General features: G+C 43.5%; 1 protein-coding gene and 1 long non-coding RNA gene across 2 annotated transcripts in view; one reads left to right on the forward strand and one right to left on the reverse strand.

The window, feature by feature from the left end:
* Window positions 1-23,015, forward strand: part of NKAIN3 (sodium/potassium transporting ATPase interacting 3) — a 736,848-nt gene that overhangs the window by 597,078 nt on the left and 116,755 nt on the right. The gene's annotated exons all lie outside the window — the stretch shown is intronic.
* Window positions 15,018-23,015, reverse strand: part of LOC137518946 (uncharacterized) — a 10,815-nt gene continuing 2,817 nt past the window's right edge. Inside the window, exons 2-3 of the long non-coding RNA XR_011020934.1 lie at window positions 19,013-19,140; window positions 15,018-15,072 (exon numbers count right to left, since the gene is read on the reverse strand). This is a non-coding gene — a long non-coding RNA (uncharacterized lncRNA). The remainder of the gene's footprint in view (window positions 15,073-19,012; window positions 19,141-23,015) is intronic.

Raw genomic sequence — 23,015 nt, forward strand, 5'->3', positions numbered from 1 at the left:
CCCCCTCCCAACATCCCAGACACAACACTTGTCCAAGAGAAGGAGGTGGCCAGAGGTGGAGGGGGTGAAAGTCCACCTTTCCCACCAGGCAAGCATGTGCCTGGTTGGTAGGTACATTTATAACACTTCAAAGACATAGTCATATCTGCTCTCATGATGAAATTCTGTTCATTTATTGTTAGCATATTATGTCCATATCGAGAACAAAAACTAATAGCTGGATCTAGTTCAAACATTTTATATCTGTCAAACTCTAAACAAAGGCATGCAGAGAACATGGCCCCAGAAAGGCTAATATACAGTACATCACAATATGATTCAACTCTTTGATGCCAGGGAAGAAATCTGCCAAGCTGCCATAACACCAAAGCCTGAAGAAGATGGTATCAGTGGTGCTCATCACGACCTTGTGATAACGAGCCGATTTTTGCGATCACAAGGTCGAAATCAGCATTTGTGATCGCCCACGATCACGAGTGCCGGTTTCGAATGCACTCATTATCGCAATCGAAACCCCTGAAAACCCCTCCGGAAACGCAATGCTTTGGCCAGGGATCGCTATACAGCCGCAATTTGGCTGTATAATGTTCCCTGGCAACTTTTCCTATTTTGGTATTTTGCAAATTTGGTATTTCTAGCATGTAAGGGGGCTTTGCTATTAACTTCTAAAGTCGGCAGAAAATCTCGAATTCTGACTCGTGATTCCGGATTCGATGCAGAATTTCGACTTGCAAACGCATTCAAATCGGTATTTCATTTCTATTCGTGATCACAACTAATTTTGAAGTGGGCGGAGTCGTGGATGTGATCGCTCGAATCCATGATCGGGCGGATCCGAGCAACCCTACTTGATATCTCTGTTTACAAAAATGGGTGGATACCAAACAGCTGTCAGCATTACTGTGAGAGTCATTTTAGTTTCCCTAGCGAATGGGCAGTTATTCTAATGCTGATTCTATGTCATACATGTCAAACTCCGGCCCACACACCAAATTTTACCTGCAGGTTTGGCCAGATTAAATTTGGCCCCCAAGCGGTTTTCCTATCTTGTCTTACATTTGCCCCACTTTACACCACCTGGGAAGCTTTATTGGGGGCGAAGCCCTAGATTACCATGGAACTGTATAGAGGAGGGAGGGAGGAGGACCACTAGACACCAGGGAACTGTAAGGGAGGGAGGAGGAGGCATTAGATACCAGGGAACTGTATAGGGGAGGGGGAGGCATTTGACACCAGGGAACTGAGTAGGGGAAGGAGAAGGCATTAGACAGCAGGAAACTGTATAGGGCGGGAGGAGGCATTAGGCACCAGGAAACTGTATAGGGAGGGAGAAGGCATTAGACATCAGGGAACTGTATAGGGCGGGAGGAGGCATTAGACATCAGGGAACTGTATAGGGCGGGAGGAGGCATTAGACATCAGGGAACTGTATAGGGCGGGAGGAGGCATTAGACACCAGGGAACTGTATAGGGAGGAAGGGGGCATTAGACACCAGGGAACTGTATAGGGAGGGAGGGGGCATTAGACACCAGGGAACTGTATAGGGACGGAGGGGGCATTAGACACTAGGGAACTTTATAAGGGAATTATAAGGAAAGGATATGGCCACTAGACATTGAGGTTGGCCTACAACCTGGTCCCAGTGTTCAATTTTCGCCCACTTTGTATTTGAGTTTGAAACCCCTGCTCTATGTGCAAATGCATAAATACACATATACCATCCGTCAGGCCAAACCAATATTGTCAAGCTTCTTTGCTTTCAGGGTCCAAAAAGCCAAGGCAATCTATCCAAAGCAGACGTAGTTGAAAGGTGTTTTATAACAGCACAGCAGCGTTGAAAGGAAGAGAAAAAAACCACACATTTTATCCTCATTATAAAACCTTATAAACTACCATGATGCATGATATCCCCCCTCCTTTAAATAAATTAAATATGCTCAGTTAGAACAAATTTGTCTTCTAATAATTTAATGTTTCACCCAGAACAAATCTGAAACCTTGTCAGAGGACTTTCAGATACATGAGAGAGATTTTAAATACACAGGCTTCCGCTTTGATAGGCAATTAATTTTCTGCCAGCTTCTAGGTCATTATTAATCTGTAAGGGCAGAATGTTAATAAGTTATGCCTCTGTGTGAGGCACACGAATCCTCAGAACATGAAAATCATATTTAGAAACAGTCTAATCATACAGCCCGCGTCTGCAGAGCGTGTGACGGGAGACTGACGCTTTGGACTGCCACACTTTATTGAAGAGGAAGACAGGAAGACGTCCGTAGGAAGCGGAACATTTCAGTAGCATTCAAGCAGATAAAAGTATGTTCGGAATGACAAGGGGGAGCTGATAAGCCTTTTTGCTTTCTCCACTCTTTTCCTGTTCCTAGGCAAGTGACACCTGTATCACATTAAAGAGGAATATTTCAATTGATTAGGCTTCAAATTTCATATGCATCAGTTAATTACAACTTCCCCTTTTCAGATCCGTACCTGAGCTCCTCAGACTGTCATTTGTTCCCAAACTTCAAAAAAACATCTGAAGGGGACTTATTAACTTGTGCGATGGAGTCTCATTATTCTTGCTGAATCAAAGGGAGTCGTGGAGCCTTCCAATACATTTACCATATTGTAAAATAAATTATAAATCCAAGAGAGAATAAGAGAGTCACAGATCTGAGGCCATCTGTGCAGCTGCCTCTACTCCATAGACGGGAGATATTAAAGGACCACTATCACGAAAAATGTGGGAAAATGTAAACTGCAGCCATTCTTACACTGGTAATGGCAGGGTTCTCAAACTTTGCAGAGTTGGTCACTGGGATTAATATTCAGAAAAGTGGGTGGAGCCTACAAACGCCAATCAAAATTCACCTATTGATTTTCAAGTGGAATATTTAATTGTTGCCATTATTGCACGGTTAATGGCAAAAGCCTCAAACCTGGTACCGTTGGTCATTGGGTAACTGGGGTTCAAATTCAGAAAAAGGGGTGGAGCCACAGACAATCAGCCAATTTCATTTCAATGCAAATTATTTATGCCAAAGACCACAAAGCTAACAAACTTGGTCATTGAGTAATTGAGTAATTGTGTGTTAGGGTTAGAAAAAGTGAGCGGAGCCAACACCAGCCAAATACATACCCTGGCAACGCCAGGCCATCAGCTAGTATATATATATATATATATATATATATATATATATATATATATATATATATATATATATATATATATATATATATGTATTTATATATATATATAGTATATATGAACTTTCCTGTAGCAAAACCTCACATCTCCCCTCTCCCTAAACAAATATCAGCATTTTAGCTTCTGTTTAAACTGGACTAAATTCACAAGGTCAGAGAAGATCATTTGCATAGATATCAACTCAAGTATTTTAACTATTGATATGTAGAAATGCCCGCTCTACTGTGTCGTGGAAGACGGTGCTGGATCTAGGCAGCCTGGCCTAGTCAGATACAGACAGAAGAGAGGATCCGCAATGATGTCTTCACATACGAACATACTGTGTGTAGTAGCTTGCCTAGTGCTACTTCTGGCCTTGTCTCTATGATATATAGTTACACCTCTGGTCTGATCCTTCTTTAGGAATACATTATCAGACATATTGGAATTTTCCTGGCAATCCCTGTTGTTTTTCCCATGTCAGAATGGCTGTGGAATTTGTCCTCTACTACTCTTTTCTTCCGTCACCATGACGAAGCTATAAACCCGCCTGGCTGCACTGAACATACAGTTCGTTGCCAGTAGTTTCTGGCTGCTGTGCCTGTAGGACTGCGCAAATCATCCGCCCAGCCCCAGCACATCTGTAGTCAACCCTCCCCTTACGTGGCATCTCATTCCAAGTAATTATGCAAAACTGCAGCGGTTACCAAAAGTTCTTCTCTATACATAATATATGTACACAAATATATAACAAATTTACATCATTTATCTTCTGCTTGTTCTACCTCTTGTTATTATTATTATTTATGTCATTTTTAGAACTGTGACTTCAGCCTCGGAGCGGTAAAGCAAGATAAGTAATTATTATGAGTAGCATCTTGTCCCTTCCAGAAAGCCACCTCATACATCAGCTGGCGTGACAAGTTTCTATGAGTACAGGCCCAAATGTGTTGTAAATTTATTCATATAGAGCTGTGGGCTGACATAAGTTATTGTATTTTTACATGACCAGAAAACAGATCATTGGAAAGCCTTTGTGAGCCTCATTGTAATAAGGCAACCTATTTGCATGATCAAACACGATTATTGGGAACACACAATTGCAAATACTGTGTATTAAAGCGGAACTGAACTCAAAACTTCCTCTCTGCTCAAAAAGATAAGCAACAGAATAATAACATTTAACCACTTGCCGACCGTGCACTCATACCGCGCGTCGGCAAAGTGGCAGCTGCAGGACCAGCGACGCAGTTCTGCGTCGCCGGCTGCAGGCTAATTAATCAGGAAGAAGCCGCTCGCAAGCGGCTGCTTCCTGTCAATTCACGGCGGGGGGCTCCGTGAATAGCCTGCGGGCCGCCGATCGCGGCTCGCAGGCTAAATGTAAACACAAGCGGAAATAATCCGCTTTGTTTACATTCGTACAACGCTGCTAACAGTAGCAGCGTTGTACCAGATCAGCGATCCCCGGCCAATCAGCGGCCGGGGATCGCTGTCACATGATAGGCAGGAGCCTGTTAGAGGCTGCACAGGACAGATCCGTTCCTGTGCAGCCTCGGATCTCCGGGGAAGGGAGGGAGGAGAAGGAGGGGGGGGGGGGGAATTTCGCCGCGGAGGGGGGCTTTGAGGTGCCCCCACCCGCAACACCCAGGCAGGCAGGAGCGATCAGACCCCCCCAGCACATCATCCCCCTAGTGGGGAAAAAAGAGGGCGATCTGGTCGCTCTGCCTGCACTCTGATTTGTGCTGGGGGCTGCACAGCCCACCCAGCACAGATCAGCTAAAACAGCGCTGGTGCTTAAGGGGGGGTAAAGGGTGGGTCCTCAAGTGGTTACACACGCCAGCGATCAGCAAAGTGCTGGAAAGCGCTCAAGTGTGAACCAGCTCTCATGGAGCAAAGCCCAGCTGCTTATGTATCCTTATGGGATTCGTTCTCACTTCAGCATTTGCGATTTGCATAAATCTCAAGCATGTTGCATGCAAAACACAAATCGCTGCAAAATCCAATCACAGAAACCCGATTGCGACCGGAATTTGCGATTTGCGTTCCGAGTGTGAACCGGCCCTCACTGCTGCACTCCGTTGTCTAATGACAGATGAGCTCAGTGCGCTGGTCAATGGTTCCTTACCCTGTGATCACTAAACAATGAAGAAAGGGGGGAAAAGCCTCTGATCCTTAAGTGGCCAAAGTGCACGCGTCCCCAAAGAGTTAGACTGTCGCACATCTTTAGGAAAATGTTGCTTTTTAATATTAAAGAAATAAAATATGTATTCTTCATTAAGAGAAGGAAAACAGAAAAATAATAATGATTAAAGTCAATGGGAATCATTTAAAAAACAAACAAACAGCCAGATACTTACCTAAGGAGAGGGAAGGCTCTGGGTCCTATAGAGCCTTCCCGCTCCTACCTTGGTCTCCGTTCCAGGGCTGGCCCCCCTGTAGCAGTATTCAACCAATTTGGTCGCCGCTGCTGAAGGGAGGCTTCGGAGGTCTTCAGGAGCCTGAGTGCTCCCGAAGATGAGCCGCTCCATACTGCACATGCACGAGCGCCCTCTCTCACACGTGAGCAGTACAGAGCTGCCAGTCCTTTAGTGTTGCAACAAGGGGCCCGGGAGAGGTGCGGGAAGGCTCTATAAGACCCAGAGCCTTCCCTCTCCTTAGGCAAGTATCTGGCTGGTTTTGTTTTTTGATTTTTTTTCAATGTGTAAGGGTTCGCGGAGACACCGCCGCACAAACTAGCGGCATGGTGGCGGTGTCCGCATATCAGCCGGCGGCTTCGGCCGCACGGCCACACCGTGGTGCTGGAGGCTGTCGCGGAGACGTCGCCGCACAAACTAGCGGCACGGCGGCGGGGTCCGCGTATCAGCCGACGGCTTCGGCCGCACGACTACAGCATAGGGTCTCTGCTGGTCCGTCTTCCTTGCATAGATGGAGGGCTACGTGCGCGCGCACTAGGAGGCAGGATCTTTATGCAGATAGAAGGGGAGTCAGCTGGTCTTGCTGATCAGCTGACTCCTGGAGGGCTCTCGATTGGCTGAGTGGCGGGGGCTGGGTTGCACAGTACTCTCGCTACATATACAGGCAGCCTGTCAGTTACAGGTTGTCTGCTGTCGTGAATACCTTGTGTGATAGCGCTCAGACCTTAGACTAGATCCCTGGTGTTGATGCTACGGATTTCACACCAAGACTAGGATATTGCTCATATTGTATTTAATTTCCTGTGTATGACTTTTGGCTAAACTCTGACCCTGATTCTGCTTCCCGACTCTGTACTTCTGCTTTCCTGCCTAATCTGTTGCGGAACCTTTGCCTGATTACCGACTACTCTCTCATCTCACGTTTCTGTACTGTCGCTGCCCGTACTGTTGCCGAACCTCTATTTGTCTAACCTGTCTCCCTTCAGTGGAACGTCTCCCACTGTAGCGTTATCTCTGAGGCTTGCCTCTCCGACACGACGGCCCTAGCAGACCATTACTGCCAGAGGCCGAGACTCCTCCTCAGGGGCGCCTCTTGCCATTTTGTCACTCCAGGCGAGAAAACTTGTGGCACCCCGCTACCATGGCACCCCCCCCCCCCATGAAAATAATCGTACTGCAGCAGCGTTTCACCAGGAAATAACCATAATGCGACAATGTTTCACCAGAAAATAATTGTAATGCGGCAGCGTTTCACCAGAAATTACACTTATTGCGGCAGTGTTTCACTAGAAAATACATGTTAGAAAGAAAATACATGTAAGGAAGAAGGCACACAGGGGGACATAGGGAGGCACAGAAGGAGGCATGAGGGTCAGAAGAACTGACAAAGGAGGACAGAAGGAGGCACAAGGGGACAGAAGGAGGCACAAAGGGGGACAAAAGGAGGCACAATGGGGGGTAGAATGAGACACAAAGGAGGTCAGAAGAAGGCACCGGAGGAAAAAAGGAGGTACACAGAGGGGCAGCGGGAGGTACAGGGTGACAGAAGAAATCAGGAGGGCCAGAAGGAGGCACAAAAGAGGACAGAAGGAGGCACAGGAGGACAGAAGGAGGCAGAGTGGGACTGAAGGAGGAACAGGGGGCAGAGGTAGCACAGGGGGACAAATAAAGGCAAAGGGGACATAAGGAGAGATAAGGAGGCACAGGGGGACAGAAGGAGGCAAAAAGGGGCACAGAAGGAGGCATAGGAGGCACAGGGGGACAGAAGGAGGCACAAAGGGGCACTGAAGGAGGCACATTGAGACAGAAGAAAGCACAAAGGGAGACAGAAGGACAAACAGGGTCAGAAAAGGGCACAAGGACTGAAGTAGGCACAAGGAGGCAGAAGGCCTCACAAATGGGGAAAGAAGGATGCACAAGGCACAGAGGTGGCAGCTGCCTGCAACTTACACTAAGTAGATTCAGCAGAAGCAAGTAATAGAACACCCACGGGGCGGGGCCTAGTCCTTTGGCAGGGCTTAATTTGGGGGCAGGGCTTAATCCAGAAACATGGCGCCCCCAGGACCAATGGCACTCCAGGCAATGGTCTGTACTGCCTATGCCTAGAGGCGCCCCTGCTCCTCCTCTGCCACATTGGAGGGTCTCACACATGGGGTTCCCATTCAGAGGTAACCACACCTCTGAGGAATTACCGTGTGGTGGATATTTCCACTTCATTGTGTTTCTGGACTGCATTTATTGTCACACTTACTTTCTGGTGTCCTGTGTGTCTTGCTATACTTGCATTATTGGTGATTCTGCAGATCACCATATAATCAGGTATAACATCTGTATTATTGGTGATACTGCAGATCACCAATAATCAGAAAATCTGTTCTAGCTGACATCGATCGTCACACAACGATTCCCATTTGCTTTAAGTACTGCTGTCTGATTCCCATTTGCTTTAAGTACTGCTGTAAAAATTAATACATTTTGTCTCAAAAATCTTCCCTTTTGTTTATTAAAATTATAAGAGGCGGCAGTACTGTGTAAATAAACATCATATACATAAAATACACAGTTATATAGCAGCATTGTCTGCTATTTGCTGGCCATGACTGCAGCGATGACCTGCATGGCTTCAGAACATGGCAAAGGCTAGTAAATAAATTGTATATCTTAATATTGGCCCTAACCTACTCCTACGAGCCCTCAAGACCCTTAGCCTAAATCCTCTTGCACAGGCCCTTGGTTTTCCACCAGTCAGGGCGACATTTGCTGAGAATCTATCTTGTGTACTATGGCCCCAGATGCTCTTGGCCAAGCCCATTGTTTTCCTCCTTAGCCCTCCTGCCCCATCATGCACTGCACCGTTTTCCCTCCACCCCTTCCATGGCAACAGAATGAGTCATTATCTTGTAGGCTAGCATCGTGTCTGTACAGAACTTAGCCCCAAGCTTTCGCTCTGGGGATCATATTCTGACCCCTGTGGACAACAGTATTTGTGGGTGTAGGTAGCTTTAGCCACCTACCAATAGCCTTTCCTGACCTTTGTATGCCCTTAAAATTTCAATGCCCGCCATGAACACTAGGCTGTATCCTATCGTGTGACCACGGTCTCAACGGACTGTTTCGAGTATCTCTTGAACAAAGCTGATTAGCAAGTTCATTTTTGGTTTGTGGTCTCACTGTGAGATAAAATTAGCTAACAATGCAGACTGATTAGTCCATTAACTTCAATGAATGGAATCCTGTTTATTGTGGCTAAAGTAAAAAGCAGTTTATTTTCAAAGAGACACTGCTGTGCTATATTTATATGCTGTATTAAAGTTGAGAACGTGTCATTTTTCTTTCAGTACTACTTGCAGACATTGTATAGAAAAGAGAGTTTTCAGATCGAAATACATCCAAATGAATCCACCAGCCCAACATCACAATGGTTGAACTCTCTTTGCACCCTATGCTCTATGTGTATTTCTAAAACAAAATGTTGAAGACAATTCTGTTCATGTATTAAAGAGGAACTGTAACCAAGGATTTCACTTCATCCCAGTCAGTAGCTGATACCCCCTTTTCCATGAGACATCTATTTATTTTCTCAAACGGATCAGCAGGGGCGCTGTATGGCTGATTTTGTGGTGAAACCCCTCCCACAGTGTGATGTCAATGCCTCACAGCTCTGAGGTCCTGACATTACACTGTGGGAGCCTTGTTGCATTGTGGGAAATAACTGCTGTTTCCTACTGCCAAAAAAGCAAGCAGCATCTCCTTTCAGTGACATCACCTGCCAGCAGTAAAAATGTCACCATGCGATAAATGTCTGAATATAAATCAGGGAGAGGAAAGATTTTACAATGAGCAAGCACTGCCTAAATCATTTTATACATAATTATTGTAAAAATAAAGCACTATTTTTATTACATTATTTTCACTGGAGTTCCTCTTTAAGTAAAAGTATGACTTGAATTATATCAGTTCATCTTTAAACACCTTATTTCCCTTGCTTATAACCAGCTTTGACCTTAACCCTTTCAGAACTGGACAGTTCTGGCCTTTTAAAGAGAAACCGTTACCAAGAATAGAACTTCATCCCAATCAGTAGCTGATACCTGCTTTCCTATGAGAAATCTTTTCCTTTTCACAAACGGATCATCAAGGGGGTTTGTATGGCTGATATTGTGGTGAAACCCCTCCCACAGTGTGATGTCAGGACCATGGTCCTGACATCACACTGTGGGAGCCTTGTTGCAATGTCAGAAAAAACAGCTGTTTACAGCTGCCAAAAAAGCAAGCAGCATCGCCTTCCACTGACATCACCTGCCAGCAGTAAAAATGTCACCATGTGGTAAATGTCAGAATGTAAATCAGGGACAGGAAAGATTTTACAATGGTCAAGCACTGACTACATAATTTATACACAATTATTGTAAAAATGAAGCACTTTATTTATTACATTATTTTCACTGGAGTTCCTCTTTAAAGTGAACCTCCGGACTTAGGGCTCTTTCACACTAGAGGCTGCGGTAGAAAAGGCTGAAAGTCAGCCTTTTGCTTAACGCCAATACATAGCGTTTTCAAAGCATTTTCAAAGCCTTTTGAAAGAGTTTTACAGCCCATATGAAAACGTCCTTTTTTTTTTCTTCTATAAAAATAAGTGAACAAGATAGCTGTAAAACGCTTTGAAAAGGCTTTGAAAACGCTGAAGTTGGTGTTTTCCATTGACTATCATTGAAACGCCAACAGCCAACTTCGGCTGTTAACAGCCCTGAAAAAGCTCCTGGGAGCGTTGAAACGCAACGCTCCAAAACGCCGAGTTAGATGTGAAAGGTAAAATGAAAGTCTATGGACTTTCTTTTACCTAGCAAAACGCCAACTTCGGCCGTGGCGTTAAAACGCCGAAAAATCCCTCTGGTGTGAAAGGGCCCTAAGAATCTACTCAGCACAACTGAAAAGGCTTGGTGTTTCTTTAACAGTTTCACAGCATCAGAACTTTGTTTTTCTTACCAAAGCATCATTTTTAGCTGTATTTTTAGCTAAGCTCCACCCATCAAAGAAAAAAACCCGGGCTTTTTTCCCCTGATGCTGTGCAGAGCATGATGGGATTTCCTATGTTGTTATTCATGTTGCCTAGGAACTGGGAGAGGTGATAAGCACACAGGACAGTTGGAACTGTGTCTCATGCTCCCTGTCACCTCCTTGCAACAAAAAAGATGGCTGCCCCCATAAAATCACAAACATTTGCCTGTTCTTTTAAAACAGTGTGGGTAAGAGATTATATTACCTATCTATTTTAATTAACATAACTAATGTAACTTAATGACAGTATGCTTGTTTAGGCTGGAGTTCCTCTTTAAGTACCAAAGCTGTCACTTCCCTGTTTGAGCCTCTGATTACTGTAATTTGCTCTCAAGTAGTCACAAGATCAGGAGCCAATTAAATAAGCTCCTGACTGAGATATGGAAGCTTTGCTGTTGCTGTGATAGCAGAGCAAGCGCGCTTCAGCGTTGCCGGATTGGCACAAGTGATGCTGGGAAACACACAATGCAATTTCCCATCCGATGATAACTACACAAAATTGTATCGGAAATTGCATCGTGTGTTCCCAGCATGAAGGGAACGGCATGAGTACAGCAACACAGAAGTTGAAACATACACCCTGGCAGGGCTAAACAACAGATGAGAAAAGAGAAGAGTTTAAAAAAATGATAAATAATGTATCCATCTGAAGAAATATTTATTGTTAATTAGAAGTAGGAATAGGCAATGAGATGTAAGTCATTCTAGTGGATGCAGGATTATACAAATGAAAATGAACCCATTTATATTCCTCCTTAGTGAGATTCTATTGCTCAGTATTCAAGCTGCACCAATTATGGAGTTTTCCAAACAAATATGTGTGAGTTAAGGGGTACTTGAGATGATGTTACCCTCAGTGCAGAGGGTACAGATAAAGGCAGGGGCGTAGCAATAGGGGTTGCAGAGGTAGCGACCGCATCGGGGCCCTTGGGTCAGAGGGGCCCCGAGGGGCCCTCCCTCAAGCACAATATTAGCTCTCTATTGGCCCTGTGCTGGTAATAACCACTTGTACAGATGCTTTGTATAGTAGTAATCACTGTTTTCCATCCCCTACTTGCACCTCTGACACCGTGAAAATCCTTGGCAGGTTTTGGTGCGCCGTATCAATTGTTATAGATAGAGTGCTTGGGGGGGCCATGTAAAACTTGCACCGGGGCCCATAGCTTCTTAGCTACGCCACTGGCTAAAGGGGTAGAGATACTATGCTATTCTCATGTTGAGAAATAATGGCCCTTATTCGGTTCCCTGTTCTTCCCTAGTTTTTTACAAAGATTTTTTTCATCATCTCTTTAAAATAACTTTTCAACACTCTACAATTGAAAAAGTCCCAAAAGAAGGTGAAAAAGTACTGTCAGGGCTGTATTTCTGAAAAGGCCACAAAGGCCCGGGCTTTGGGCAGTTGCAGCCTAAGGGGGCACCTGGACTTGAAATTGAGGTTGCTACATAATGAAAGATGCAAATGGGGAGCAGCACATGAAAATGGAAGCTGATGCCAAAGGGAGCTGTTAATAAAACAGAGGATCTGCAGTACATGGATGATACACATGGAATAGAGGGCTGCACATGGAATGGGAGAGGCGCTGCAACACATGAAAGGGGAGCCCCAGCATACTTGGCCTAGAGGTGTAAAAAGTATAAATATGGCCTTGAGTACTGTCAAGATTATTTTCTTTCTTTCTGGTGGCTTACAATGCATTTTATTGATAAGCACCCATATGCAATTAACGTCTTCTCCTGAGTTATCTCTTAGGAGATCATTTTGAACTGTTTAGCATTTCACAGCTGAAAAAGTTTCAAAAAGTTGGTGAAAAAGAACTATAAAAATGTTGAGTATTTTCTTGTGTGCTGGTGGTTTAAAAGGCATTTTATAACAAGGTATGAAAAATGCACCTAGGAGAAAACTCAGGAGAAAAACTTAATTGCATATGTGCCAATGGGCCATATGCAATTTACTTTTTCACCTGAGTTTTCTTCTAGGAGATCATTTTTCAAGTTTTCATCTTCAATTTAGAAAATCTTTTCAGCACTTTTCAATGGAAAAAGTACCACACAGTTGGTTAAAAAGTACTGACAAAGTTATGTTGAGTATTTTTTTGCCTCTTGGTGGTGTAAAAGGCATTTTACTGACAAGCATGAAAATATCTCTTAGGAGAAAAAGTAGGAGAAAAAACTACTGTAATTTGATATGGGCCAATGTATCTTGCGTTCTCAATCCCAATGGGTTATACCTAATGCAGAAGATTTTAGATCAGAATACTCCTTTATAATAAATACAATTTTGAATTGCAAACTTTCCTCATACATTAAAGCTGCAAACTTAGGGTTAGATGTTGTGTCCTTTTATACAAGGGAACTGTCGAGAGGACATTAATGCATTCACACTTGTGGCCCGCTAGACATTAAATGTTCTCTAATGGCAGAACTCAGGAACAGGGCTTTAATTTCCATTTATAAAACCATGGAAACCAAAACACATTATTATTTTATTTGTTAGTATATAATGCGTCCTACTTATTCATCCTTACAAGCGTGATTAGCAAATGTACGGGCAGTATTTAATATTCTATTTAAAATGCAAATTTTTTCGCTCTTTTTTTAATACTTACAAAAGTTTTGTAGAGAAATGTACAAAGCGAAAATAATGAAAGGAAATGGTAATGCTAATTAAACTTGATACATATCCAAACGTCGTGTCAATCAGTTTTGAAAAAAAAAATGTGCAAATGAGAGAACAGATAGATGTCAGCTTACATAATGAAGACTTGACATTTAACAAAAAATGATGAAAATAGTTCAAATGATGATGAATTTAAAAACGGCTTGGCTCTATTCAGTTTTTTTTTTAATCTTTTACTGCATCTATTTAGTTTAAAACTTAAAACAAAGTAAAGGATCTTATTGTTTGTGCTTTGAAGGGCAGTAGGGGGTCTGCACATCTTTTCTCAAGGTTACTTCTGTGAAGCAGTCAATTCATTTTCAGCATTATAAATTTGGATAAAACCATGATGCCACCCCTGATAACCACTGCATCAATAGACATATATAATGCCAAGGCATTCCAGCCAAATAGGCTTAGTTAGTAGTGCAGATCCTATGCATCCCATAGAGCCGTAGGACAGACACCTTAGTGAAGCAAGCTGCCCCACCCTCTCAAGCTATGTATACATGCTAGATTAATATCGGCCAAGGTGGCCAATAATGCCTGCCTCTACCAAGAATCTACTGTGTGTACGGCAGTCCTCAAACCCCTTCATATCAAATCGCCCAAGCACTGGCTGAGTGCATTGCTCTCCTCACCCACCCCGCCTGCTCTGTGAGGCTCTATGTATGTTGCTCTATCTCCCCCGGCATAGCAACAGAATTGGTCACTAGCCTGGAGGATAGCAAAACATCTGTATAGCCTCAACTCTGTACTCTCGCCAGATCGATTAAGTCCCAATTTATGCTGGGCAACATACTTTGTACGTTTGTACAAGACAATCTCAAGGGAAGATTGGTTTTCTGACTTCAGCTTTTTGAGAACAAGCTAGGATCCCGTCTCTTTGGTGGAATTTTAAAGATTGTACTTAATACAGTTACAGGCTAATATTTTTCAGTTCCCAACAAACAGCATTGAGGTTTCAATAGTCATAGCTTCTCACCCTGATCCTGGAAAACATTTTTGGCTTTAGGACTCAGAACTTAAAGAGACACTGAAATGGGAAAAAAAATTACGATATAATGAATTGGTTGTGTAGTACACCTAAGAAATAAAGCATTAGGAGCAGAGACATAAGTCTAATATTTATTTCCAGTACAGGAAGAGTTAAGAAACTCCAGTTGTTATCTATGCAAATTGCCATTGAGTTCCATGACTGTGAAAGTAGCAGACAGCTCTGACTTCTGATTATGTTATCTCAACTGTATTGTGTTTTTCTTTTGCAGAGAACAGTTCAGGACAGTTCAAACGTTCACTGCCTGTTCTTTAAAAACATTTAGAATGCTGAATAATGTGTAAACTGCAACTATTAGAAAATGATGCAATGTTATATAAAAAAAAAACCTGTATAACTAAGAATAAAAATATGAGAATATTTTTTTTGCTACCAATGTTCTAGTAATTACCCCTACTACACAACCAATTCATGATATCATATTTTTTTTTCGTTCCAGTGTCTCTTTAATAGTAACTGGGGGTTACTTGACAATTCATGAACAAAATGATCTGTCTCTGACAGATTTCCCAAACTCTGTAGGTGGGGTTGTGGCCAATGGAGATTACAGGACACCTACTCTTCTCTCTTTTACAAACCTAGGATCCTTGACCGGAGGCCTGATCTTCTCCAGCCTCACGTTTGCTCAGTATTCCAGTAGATCTTACCTCTTTGGTATGTGCTAAGCTGCTTCTTTTCTCTCTGACGAGACTCTTGCTTGGGCTTTTGGAAAGAAAATAGGCAGAGCTTGCATTACTACGTGTGTAATATGCATTTTCACTAGCAATATAGTTAAAGGGAAAGAGGTGCCCTGGTATATATAAAATGGATTAAAACCAGTTTAAAATGATGAGGTGGCTTACCTCAATAACAAAATTATTGTATGAACAAAGAATTTTATTTAGGACAGGCACCGCGTTTCGCGGGTCTGAGCCAGCTTCCTCAGGCCAATCACTGTGCCAATTAGAAGAAAAAACAATAGCAAAGGGAGCCTCCCTCCCTTTTTCCCAAATAGGGAAAATAATCCTAAAATCAGAATCCATCCATTAGTCAAACAGTGACTCAATTCCTCGAAAGGATGAATAGCATACACTAGCATTCTAAACTTCAAACCCATTTCAGTGAAGTAGCATAGTGCATGCCACCCTACATGGGTGTAGTATCTTTACAGCCAGGGGAGTAGCAATAGCCATAGCAGCCAAAGCAGCTACAATGGGACCCTAAAGCAGAGGGGGCCCAGGTAGTACTTGATGTAATCAATGTTGGCTTTCTTGTGTTTCTCCACCCTCTGACTGTGTCTCATTGCCCAAAAAATATATGCACTGTTATATGCACCACTGATTACAGCTGAGTTTACCTTCATGTTCTCACAGATTGGGGCCCCAGTCTATCCAAAGCCCCCTTTGCCCCCCAAAATACACTGACCAAGGGAAGAAATTACATTTGGTAAATCAAAGCCTCAGCCTTACTTAACCAAGTATCAGCTGACCAGCAACTGCTGGATTTGATAGACTTTATTCCTTATGTTTCCTGGATCCATGGGAATTTGTATGCTAAGAGGATTGTTTGCTCATCAATATTAAAGAGTTGGGTGGTCTATGGAACTGACCTTGGCTTGCCTCCACAACCAGACTCATCTAGTGGTTATCTTGGCCATTCATCTCTACAACTTCACGTTTCCGTATTACTTAAGCTGCTACCGTCGTCCATGATTAGCAAACAGCCTATCGGGAGCTGATCCGGCAGATATCTGTATGACCGGCATCCTTCTGCTCATAAAACTGATATTGCCATAGACAAACTAAAAGACTTTAGGGGGGAAACGTACATTAAGTGAGGCATCAAAATCAGAAAAGTAATTTGGGATTTGCAAGGCTTGTAATAAAAATGTGAAGGTGTCCCCTAGTTCTTCTTTTATCATAATACAGCTCACCTCTAGCAGACACAGAGCTACTAATATAAATCATACAAATTGCCTCTGGGCAGACATTGGACCCAGCGCTCTGTAGCTTGACATGACTGGCAATGACATAATTTATAATTATGCTGAATTTTTAAAATTAGACCTTCATTTAATGTAAATCTATAAAAAAGGTCACAGTTCTGTGCAATCATAAATGACCTTTATTGACTTTTCATTTGCAAAGGTGCAGAATGCTCCTGCGGAGTCAATGGCTGTTGTGACGGCATGCAATGCTTTATGTAGTGGTGGGCAGTCAGTAATCATAGTGGCTGCTGAGTCTAAATAACATAATTATCATTTTTATGCCAGAGGTCCCTAAACTGTATTACTTTATAAGCCGCAGTTATGGACAACACAACAAGTAGCTTACACAGAGCATCTATAAAATGTTATAATACCACTAGTAAATAACTAGTGGTTAAAGTAATTATTAAATGCAATTATGGGAATGAAATAATCAAGTTTATTATCCTTGTTACTTGACTTGGTCTGTGACATTGCAGAATGTTGCTGGCCCATTCCTGCAACTGTAACTATACCTTTGTGTGCAAGGATTAAAGACCTGAAGTGAAAGGAATATGGAGGCTGCCATATTTATTTCTTATTAGGGTCCATACACACTTGCTCAAAAAACGTAAACGTTGCTCCATTTTTTGGCCCAGACCAAAACCGGAGCCACTGATACCAATGTTAAAAATAGCAGCCGTCTTCATACACTTTAAAAAACAGATCCGCGGGATCCGGTTTGAAAAACTGAGCGGAGAGTCCAGATTTGCAGGATTTTCACGGACCCCCGATACACGCAGGGGCAATGAAAGGCAAATAAAAAAATGGATCTCCCTCTTTACAGGCTATTTTGCACACAAAAACGGAGGGAAATCCAGAATGATTACTGCCAGCTCCTCCCCTAGGTGTCCCCAGGTAGCTTGGAGGGGGTAGCAGTCAGGAAGGGGGACAGCAGGCACAGCTGCGCTACCCCCCTCCCTCACCTGGGTCCCCCCTTTCGTGCTCCCCCTCCAGCTAGTTTTGTTAAAATCAAGCCAGCAGCGAGCAGGGAACTCACTCACTTCCTTGTGATCCACTGCTCGCCGCATCACTTCCTGCAATTCCACCCTCTGTACTTCAGTTGGCGGCATTGCAGGAAGTCACTCGGCAAGCGGTGGAACAAGGATATGAGTGAATTCCCTGCTCGCTGCTTGCTTGATTTAACAAAACTAGCTGGAGGGGGGAGTGGGGACGGGGGGACCCAGGTGAGGGTCTGACCCCCCTCCTTACCACTGTGCCGGCTGCCCCCCTTCCTGGCTGCTACCGCCTCAGGCATGGCACCCCCCACCCACGGCTATGGACACGGACACGTTTTTAAAAACAGACTTTAAATGTGCTTCAAAAGGACAGCACGGATCCGTTTTTGATACGTTTACTTCTGGTTTTTGAAAGCCGGAGCCCGGTCCATGGATTACGCTCTGCAACCGGTGTGGACTGAGCCTTAAACATTACCAGTTGACTGGCAGTTCTGCTGATCTTTTATGCATCATTAGTGTCTAAATCACACACCTGAATCAAGCATGCGGAAAATGCAGTCAAACTTCTTATCTGCATGCTTGTTCAGGGTCTGTGACTAGAAGTATTAGAGGCAGGGGAACAGCAAGACAGCCAGGCAGTTTGCATTATTTAATAGGAAATAAATATGGCAGTCTGTATATGAATGACGGCTCACCCTGCTGCAGCTGAATCACTGGGCGGTGTTAAATACTATTCCTTCTCCGAGTTGTAGCAACTGGGAGAAATAATTTGGGGTCCGGAACCCTTAACTATCCTTACATGGGGCACGTACTAATAACATTGCAGCTTTAGCTGCACCGCCATCTGGCATAATGCACCTCTTTCTGTGCCCCCAAATGACCTGCTTCATCCTTAACCCTCTCAAGTCAGTTGTCCTTTAAGTAATAAACAATAGTGAAAGCTTGCAGTCGCCTGAAAGCTCACCTCTCATCCTTTTATTATATTTTGTGTACCCCAAACTTGGCTGATGTAGGAGTGTCTTGTTAGCAAACAAAAACAGTATGCTTAGTACTCTTTTTTTACAGTGGAACAATTGGTCATGTAACTGCAGTCCTGTTTATTTAAAGTGCACTGTGCAGCGTTTTTACATTTTTTACAAATGAACCTCCCCGGTGTTTGCCGGTGGGGGTGCGGGGGTTGGGGGGGGGGGCACCATTACTTACCTACGGGGTGCTGCTCTTCTGGCCTCCAGTCTGTTCAGAAATCTCGGCATTTGTAGTGCACGGCGGGGGTCACGCACGTGCGCACGCCATATTGCATGCCAGGAGATGTAGTCCGGGAGGTGCGAGTACAGCTCTGTACTTTAAGTGTCTGTCAGGCTAAGCCACGCTCCTTCCTATAAAAGCTTGTGGAGAAAGGGTAGACTGTAACATGGGCCATGCTATCGTCTATAAATCTCTTGGGAAGTCTTGGAGGTTTTTTTAAAAAAATGTAACGCATGTAAAGTTCAAGAAATGGGGTAGCACACTGTTAACAATAACAGAAATCCACTTTAATTGCACTTTATTCAGTAGTGAGATATTTTTCAGCATGACGTAATACATCTGATCAAGAGACAAACATGGTTTATGCCTTGATATACTGGCATTCAGGCTGAGCTAATCAACAATCAGTGTTTCTGCTTGAACAATACTTAACCGTATATTATGTTGTAAACACCATGGGTCAATCCTGGTGGAAGCTTAGAGTCCCATTCCAGTACAAAACCAAATATGATGGTGCTACTGTGATCAGTTTTCTGCACATTTGGTCTGATGATCACTGATCTGAAAGCAGACAGGAAATAAACATATTTAAGGGAGTGATTAGACTTGATGTGCAGATAACAGATCTAAAAATAATAAGTCACAGTTTTGCAGGGAATAAGAAGGGGCAGTAGACAACGTCAGACCATCAAGCAAATGCACTGTGTACAAATTACTGGCAATGGGAAACGGTGTGTAAGCATTAGGCAAATGGGATAATCAGATCTTTTCAGAGGACAGAGTAATGAATGGGCTATGACTTTAATTTGCAGGGCTGTCTGGGCGTGATTTAGGTTGAAGAGAAGTACAATGATTATTTAATGAATTATTAATATAATTATTATTATCAAAGCTGACTGATTTTGCATCCTGATTTCTCCAGTCAGGCAATATTACGAAGCTGTGGTCCTCTGATTTACAAAAATTGCCAAACTCTGTATTTTCTGTTTTTGTTTTTGTTTTGTTTGTGTTTTAAAGCATTGATGGTTTTGTTTGCAGAACCCACCACAGCTTAGCCATTTTAGCCATTCCTACTGAAGTATACATATTTATTTAGTATTACTGCTGCTTTTTTTGCAACTCATTATAACTGATCAAAATAAGAACAGTCATTGGAAATTCTGTGTAAAATTGAAATACATTATCAGCAGATGGTAAACTGTTTTCCTTGAATGGTTGTAGAAATTTGCTGGTAGCATGTTATCTTTCTCTGTTCCTGGCTTAGCAGCGTAAAAGGCAATCCAAGTACAATCTTTAAATATGTTCCATAACACTAGATTACAACAGCGTGCTGTCATATTTCTGGAAGGTGCCAGACAATGGAAATCTGTTCCTGCAATCGGGAGCAGCGTACAGCTTCATGTTATGAATGCGCTCGCTGCTGTACAGCATGTCGGAGAATATTCACTGGTAAAGATGTAGAGACTTTAAAATAGATACAAGTAGTTTTATCTGAAGAGATAAAGATAAAAACAAATAACCTTCATTGCCTTGTTGTCATCATCTTTGCTGTAGTTATGTCCTTGTCTGATTTGTGTACATTGTCAGACAGACCTGACGCCATTAATCATTTGCAATACATTTGTCCTAATGACTTATACCCTAACAGTGTAGGTCTGCTGTGTAGAGACACCCCCTCCCCCCCCCCCCCAATAAAGGGGAATTATGCGTTTTTTGCCCCCACTCCCACCCACCCAATATTACCACTATTAGGTGGCCTCAGGGCCGGCCCTAGACTTTTTGCCGCCTGAGGCAAAATTAGAAAAAATCGCTGAGCTGGAGGGGCAGCGGGCAGGAAGGGGGTATTGGGCCTAGCGGCGACCCCCCCTCCCTCGCCTGGGTCCCCTGATCTGCGCTCCCCTCCAGCTTTAAAAAGTAAAGTACCAGCTCTATGATTAAGAGGCAACGGGCGGGGATTACTCACCTTTTCCGCGTTCCAGTGTGCACTCCACTGACGTCACTTCCTGCAACGCCGTCCACTTATAATACAGTGGGTGGTGTTGCAGGAAGTGACGTCAGTGGAGGGCACGCTGGAACGCAGAAAAGGTGAGTGATCCCCGCCCGTTGCCTCTTAATCATAGAGCTGGTACTTCACTTTTTAAAGCTGGAGGGGAGCGCAGATCGGGGGACCCAGGTGAGGGAGGGGGGGTCCAACCCCCCTCCCCACTGCTAGGCCCAATACCCCCTTTCTGCCCGCTACCCCATGGACAGGCGGGTGCTGCCCCCCTCAGATGTGCCGCCTGAGGCAAATGTTTCACCCCGCCTCATGAGCGGGCCGGCCCTGGGTGGCCTTTATCTCTCCCTTTCATATAGCATTAGGTGTTGTTTGTACCCACCCCCCCCAGATAGCCACATAAAAATTATACAGGGGGGCGCTTATGGCTATCTATACTTTGAGAGGGGTCACATCTGACTATACTGTGGGCCCTCTGACTTATACTGAGGAGTCCTTATGGCTACCTACACTTGGGGGGGGGGTCACATCTGATTAGTGAAAACCTATACTGGGGGTTCTCCATCTCCTTTTACTGAGGGGTCCTTATGGCTACCTAATTTTGGGAAGAGGGACATATCTAACTACCTATACTGGAGGGCCCTTAAGCCTACCTATACAGAACAGCCTTTGTGGCCACCTATAGTTTAGGAGGAGTACTACTGGCTACCTGTATAGGGAGTGGAAGAACAACAGGGAAAAGGCGCCCAGACAGAATAAATTATGTTAAAACCAAATAAAATAGAAAGAAGTGAGGTGGCTTACCTCAGTGAAGACAAATTCATATACAAGATGATTTTTATTACAAAGCACTGGCAATGCATTTTGAGGGAATGTACCCACTTCTTCAGGCCAAATAAACTGTCAACAGTTGCTGAAAGCCGCATGTAAGGCACCTCTCTTGCAGCTATCAGCAACTGTTGGCACTTCATTTGGCCCGAGGAAGTGGGCCCACGAAACGCGTTGCCAGTGCTTTGTAATGAAAATTCATCTTGATTTGAATATTAATTTGTCTTCATTGAGGTAAGCCACCTCACTTTTTCTATGTTATTTGGTTTTAATGTATTTTATTCTGTCTGGACACCTCTTCCCTTTTGTTCTTGTGCCTTTACCCTCCTCTCAGAGGGGTATCATCTCCCCCTAATCCTTGGTGATGCCAATCACCTTATAGACTAAGCAGGGTGTCGTATGCTTTTTACAAGAGTACGATCTTCTCCAGTTCTATCTGGAAACCCGAGGGGAGTCAGGGTCATAGATCTCCACCTGCCTGCAGTGTTCGGTTGCCCCTTTTGCTACCCACCTTTGTGAGTATTACTGGCTTACCGCTTTTTTCATCTTGCAATCATCGTGACATACTAGGCTCCTGTTGTCTCTGTTTTTTTTTTTTGTTTTTGTTTTGTTTTAGGGTGTATGCTACCACCCCCAATAACTGTTTAGGGAAAGGCTACAATGAAGAGAGGAACCAATGGCCCAAACAAAACTTTGCTATGGAGCCTTATGATATCTAGCTGTGCCCCGGATCTGGGATAACCACCAGACACAAGAAAAAGGGTTCCTTAGGCCTAGAAGAAACTGGTTACCATCACTGACAAAGTAGGGGCTGATACAACAAGCATGTTCAATCCATTCGGGCATCACAGGGAAACGAAAAGGCTGTTTTATAGTGACCTTTTAATTCTAATTAGAATGTGTAAAATGGTATTTAAAAAATAATTACACAAAGTACTGAAACTTGGGGATACTGTCATGCGATTCAACCTGGAAGTCCCTTTTAGAGATAACGAGCACAGCTACCACTTACACTTGTCATTTTCTTGCTGCTTTATGCTTTCCTGCTCCGCAGTGTTGAAGTTTGGTGCTTTTGATACAGTATCAAATGGAATCATCAAGATAATGGCATCTACCATATATTTTGCTACTCCTTTTTAGTGTTTTCATCCTCCTGTCATCTACAGTTTCTCTTTTTATTTTTTTCTGACTCTGCTGAACAGCGGAAACCTCAGATCTCCAGCTCGCTATTTTATTATCAGCTGCTGTAAATTATACATCAAAAATGATGGCACCCCTTGTGACATTCACAAAATGTTAAAAGACTGCGTGTAGAAAAGATTCAATGAGAAGGTTCTGCAACATCCCGAGTGACCTCGGGAAATACTGTGCAATCTATCAACTTATTTTTAGCTGGGTTTTCTTTTGTGGCGAAACACGAGATAGAATGAATGGCTGCAGACATTTAGAGGAAAAGGAGGTCTGCTTCTGAGAACAGTCAGCTTCTTTAAATCACAAGACATCCAGAGCACACGCGTTTCATGTTAATATCGGCACAGCGTTCAACTTTATATTCATTTTGCAAGTTAGAGATATAAGCTGCGCGTTTGAAAGGGAACTATAGCCTTTCCCGATG

This window comes from Hyperolius riggenbachi, chromosome 5, assembly GCF_040937935.1.
Source record: "Hyperolius riggenbachi isolate aHypRig1 chromosome 5, aHypRig1.pri, whole genome shotgun sequence".
Taxonomy (NCBI): Eukaryota; Metazoa; Chordata; class Amphibia; order Anura; family Hyperoliidae; genus Hyperolius; species Hyperolius riggenbachi.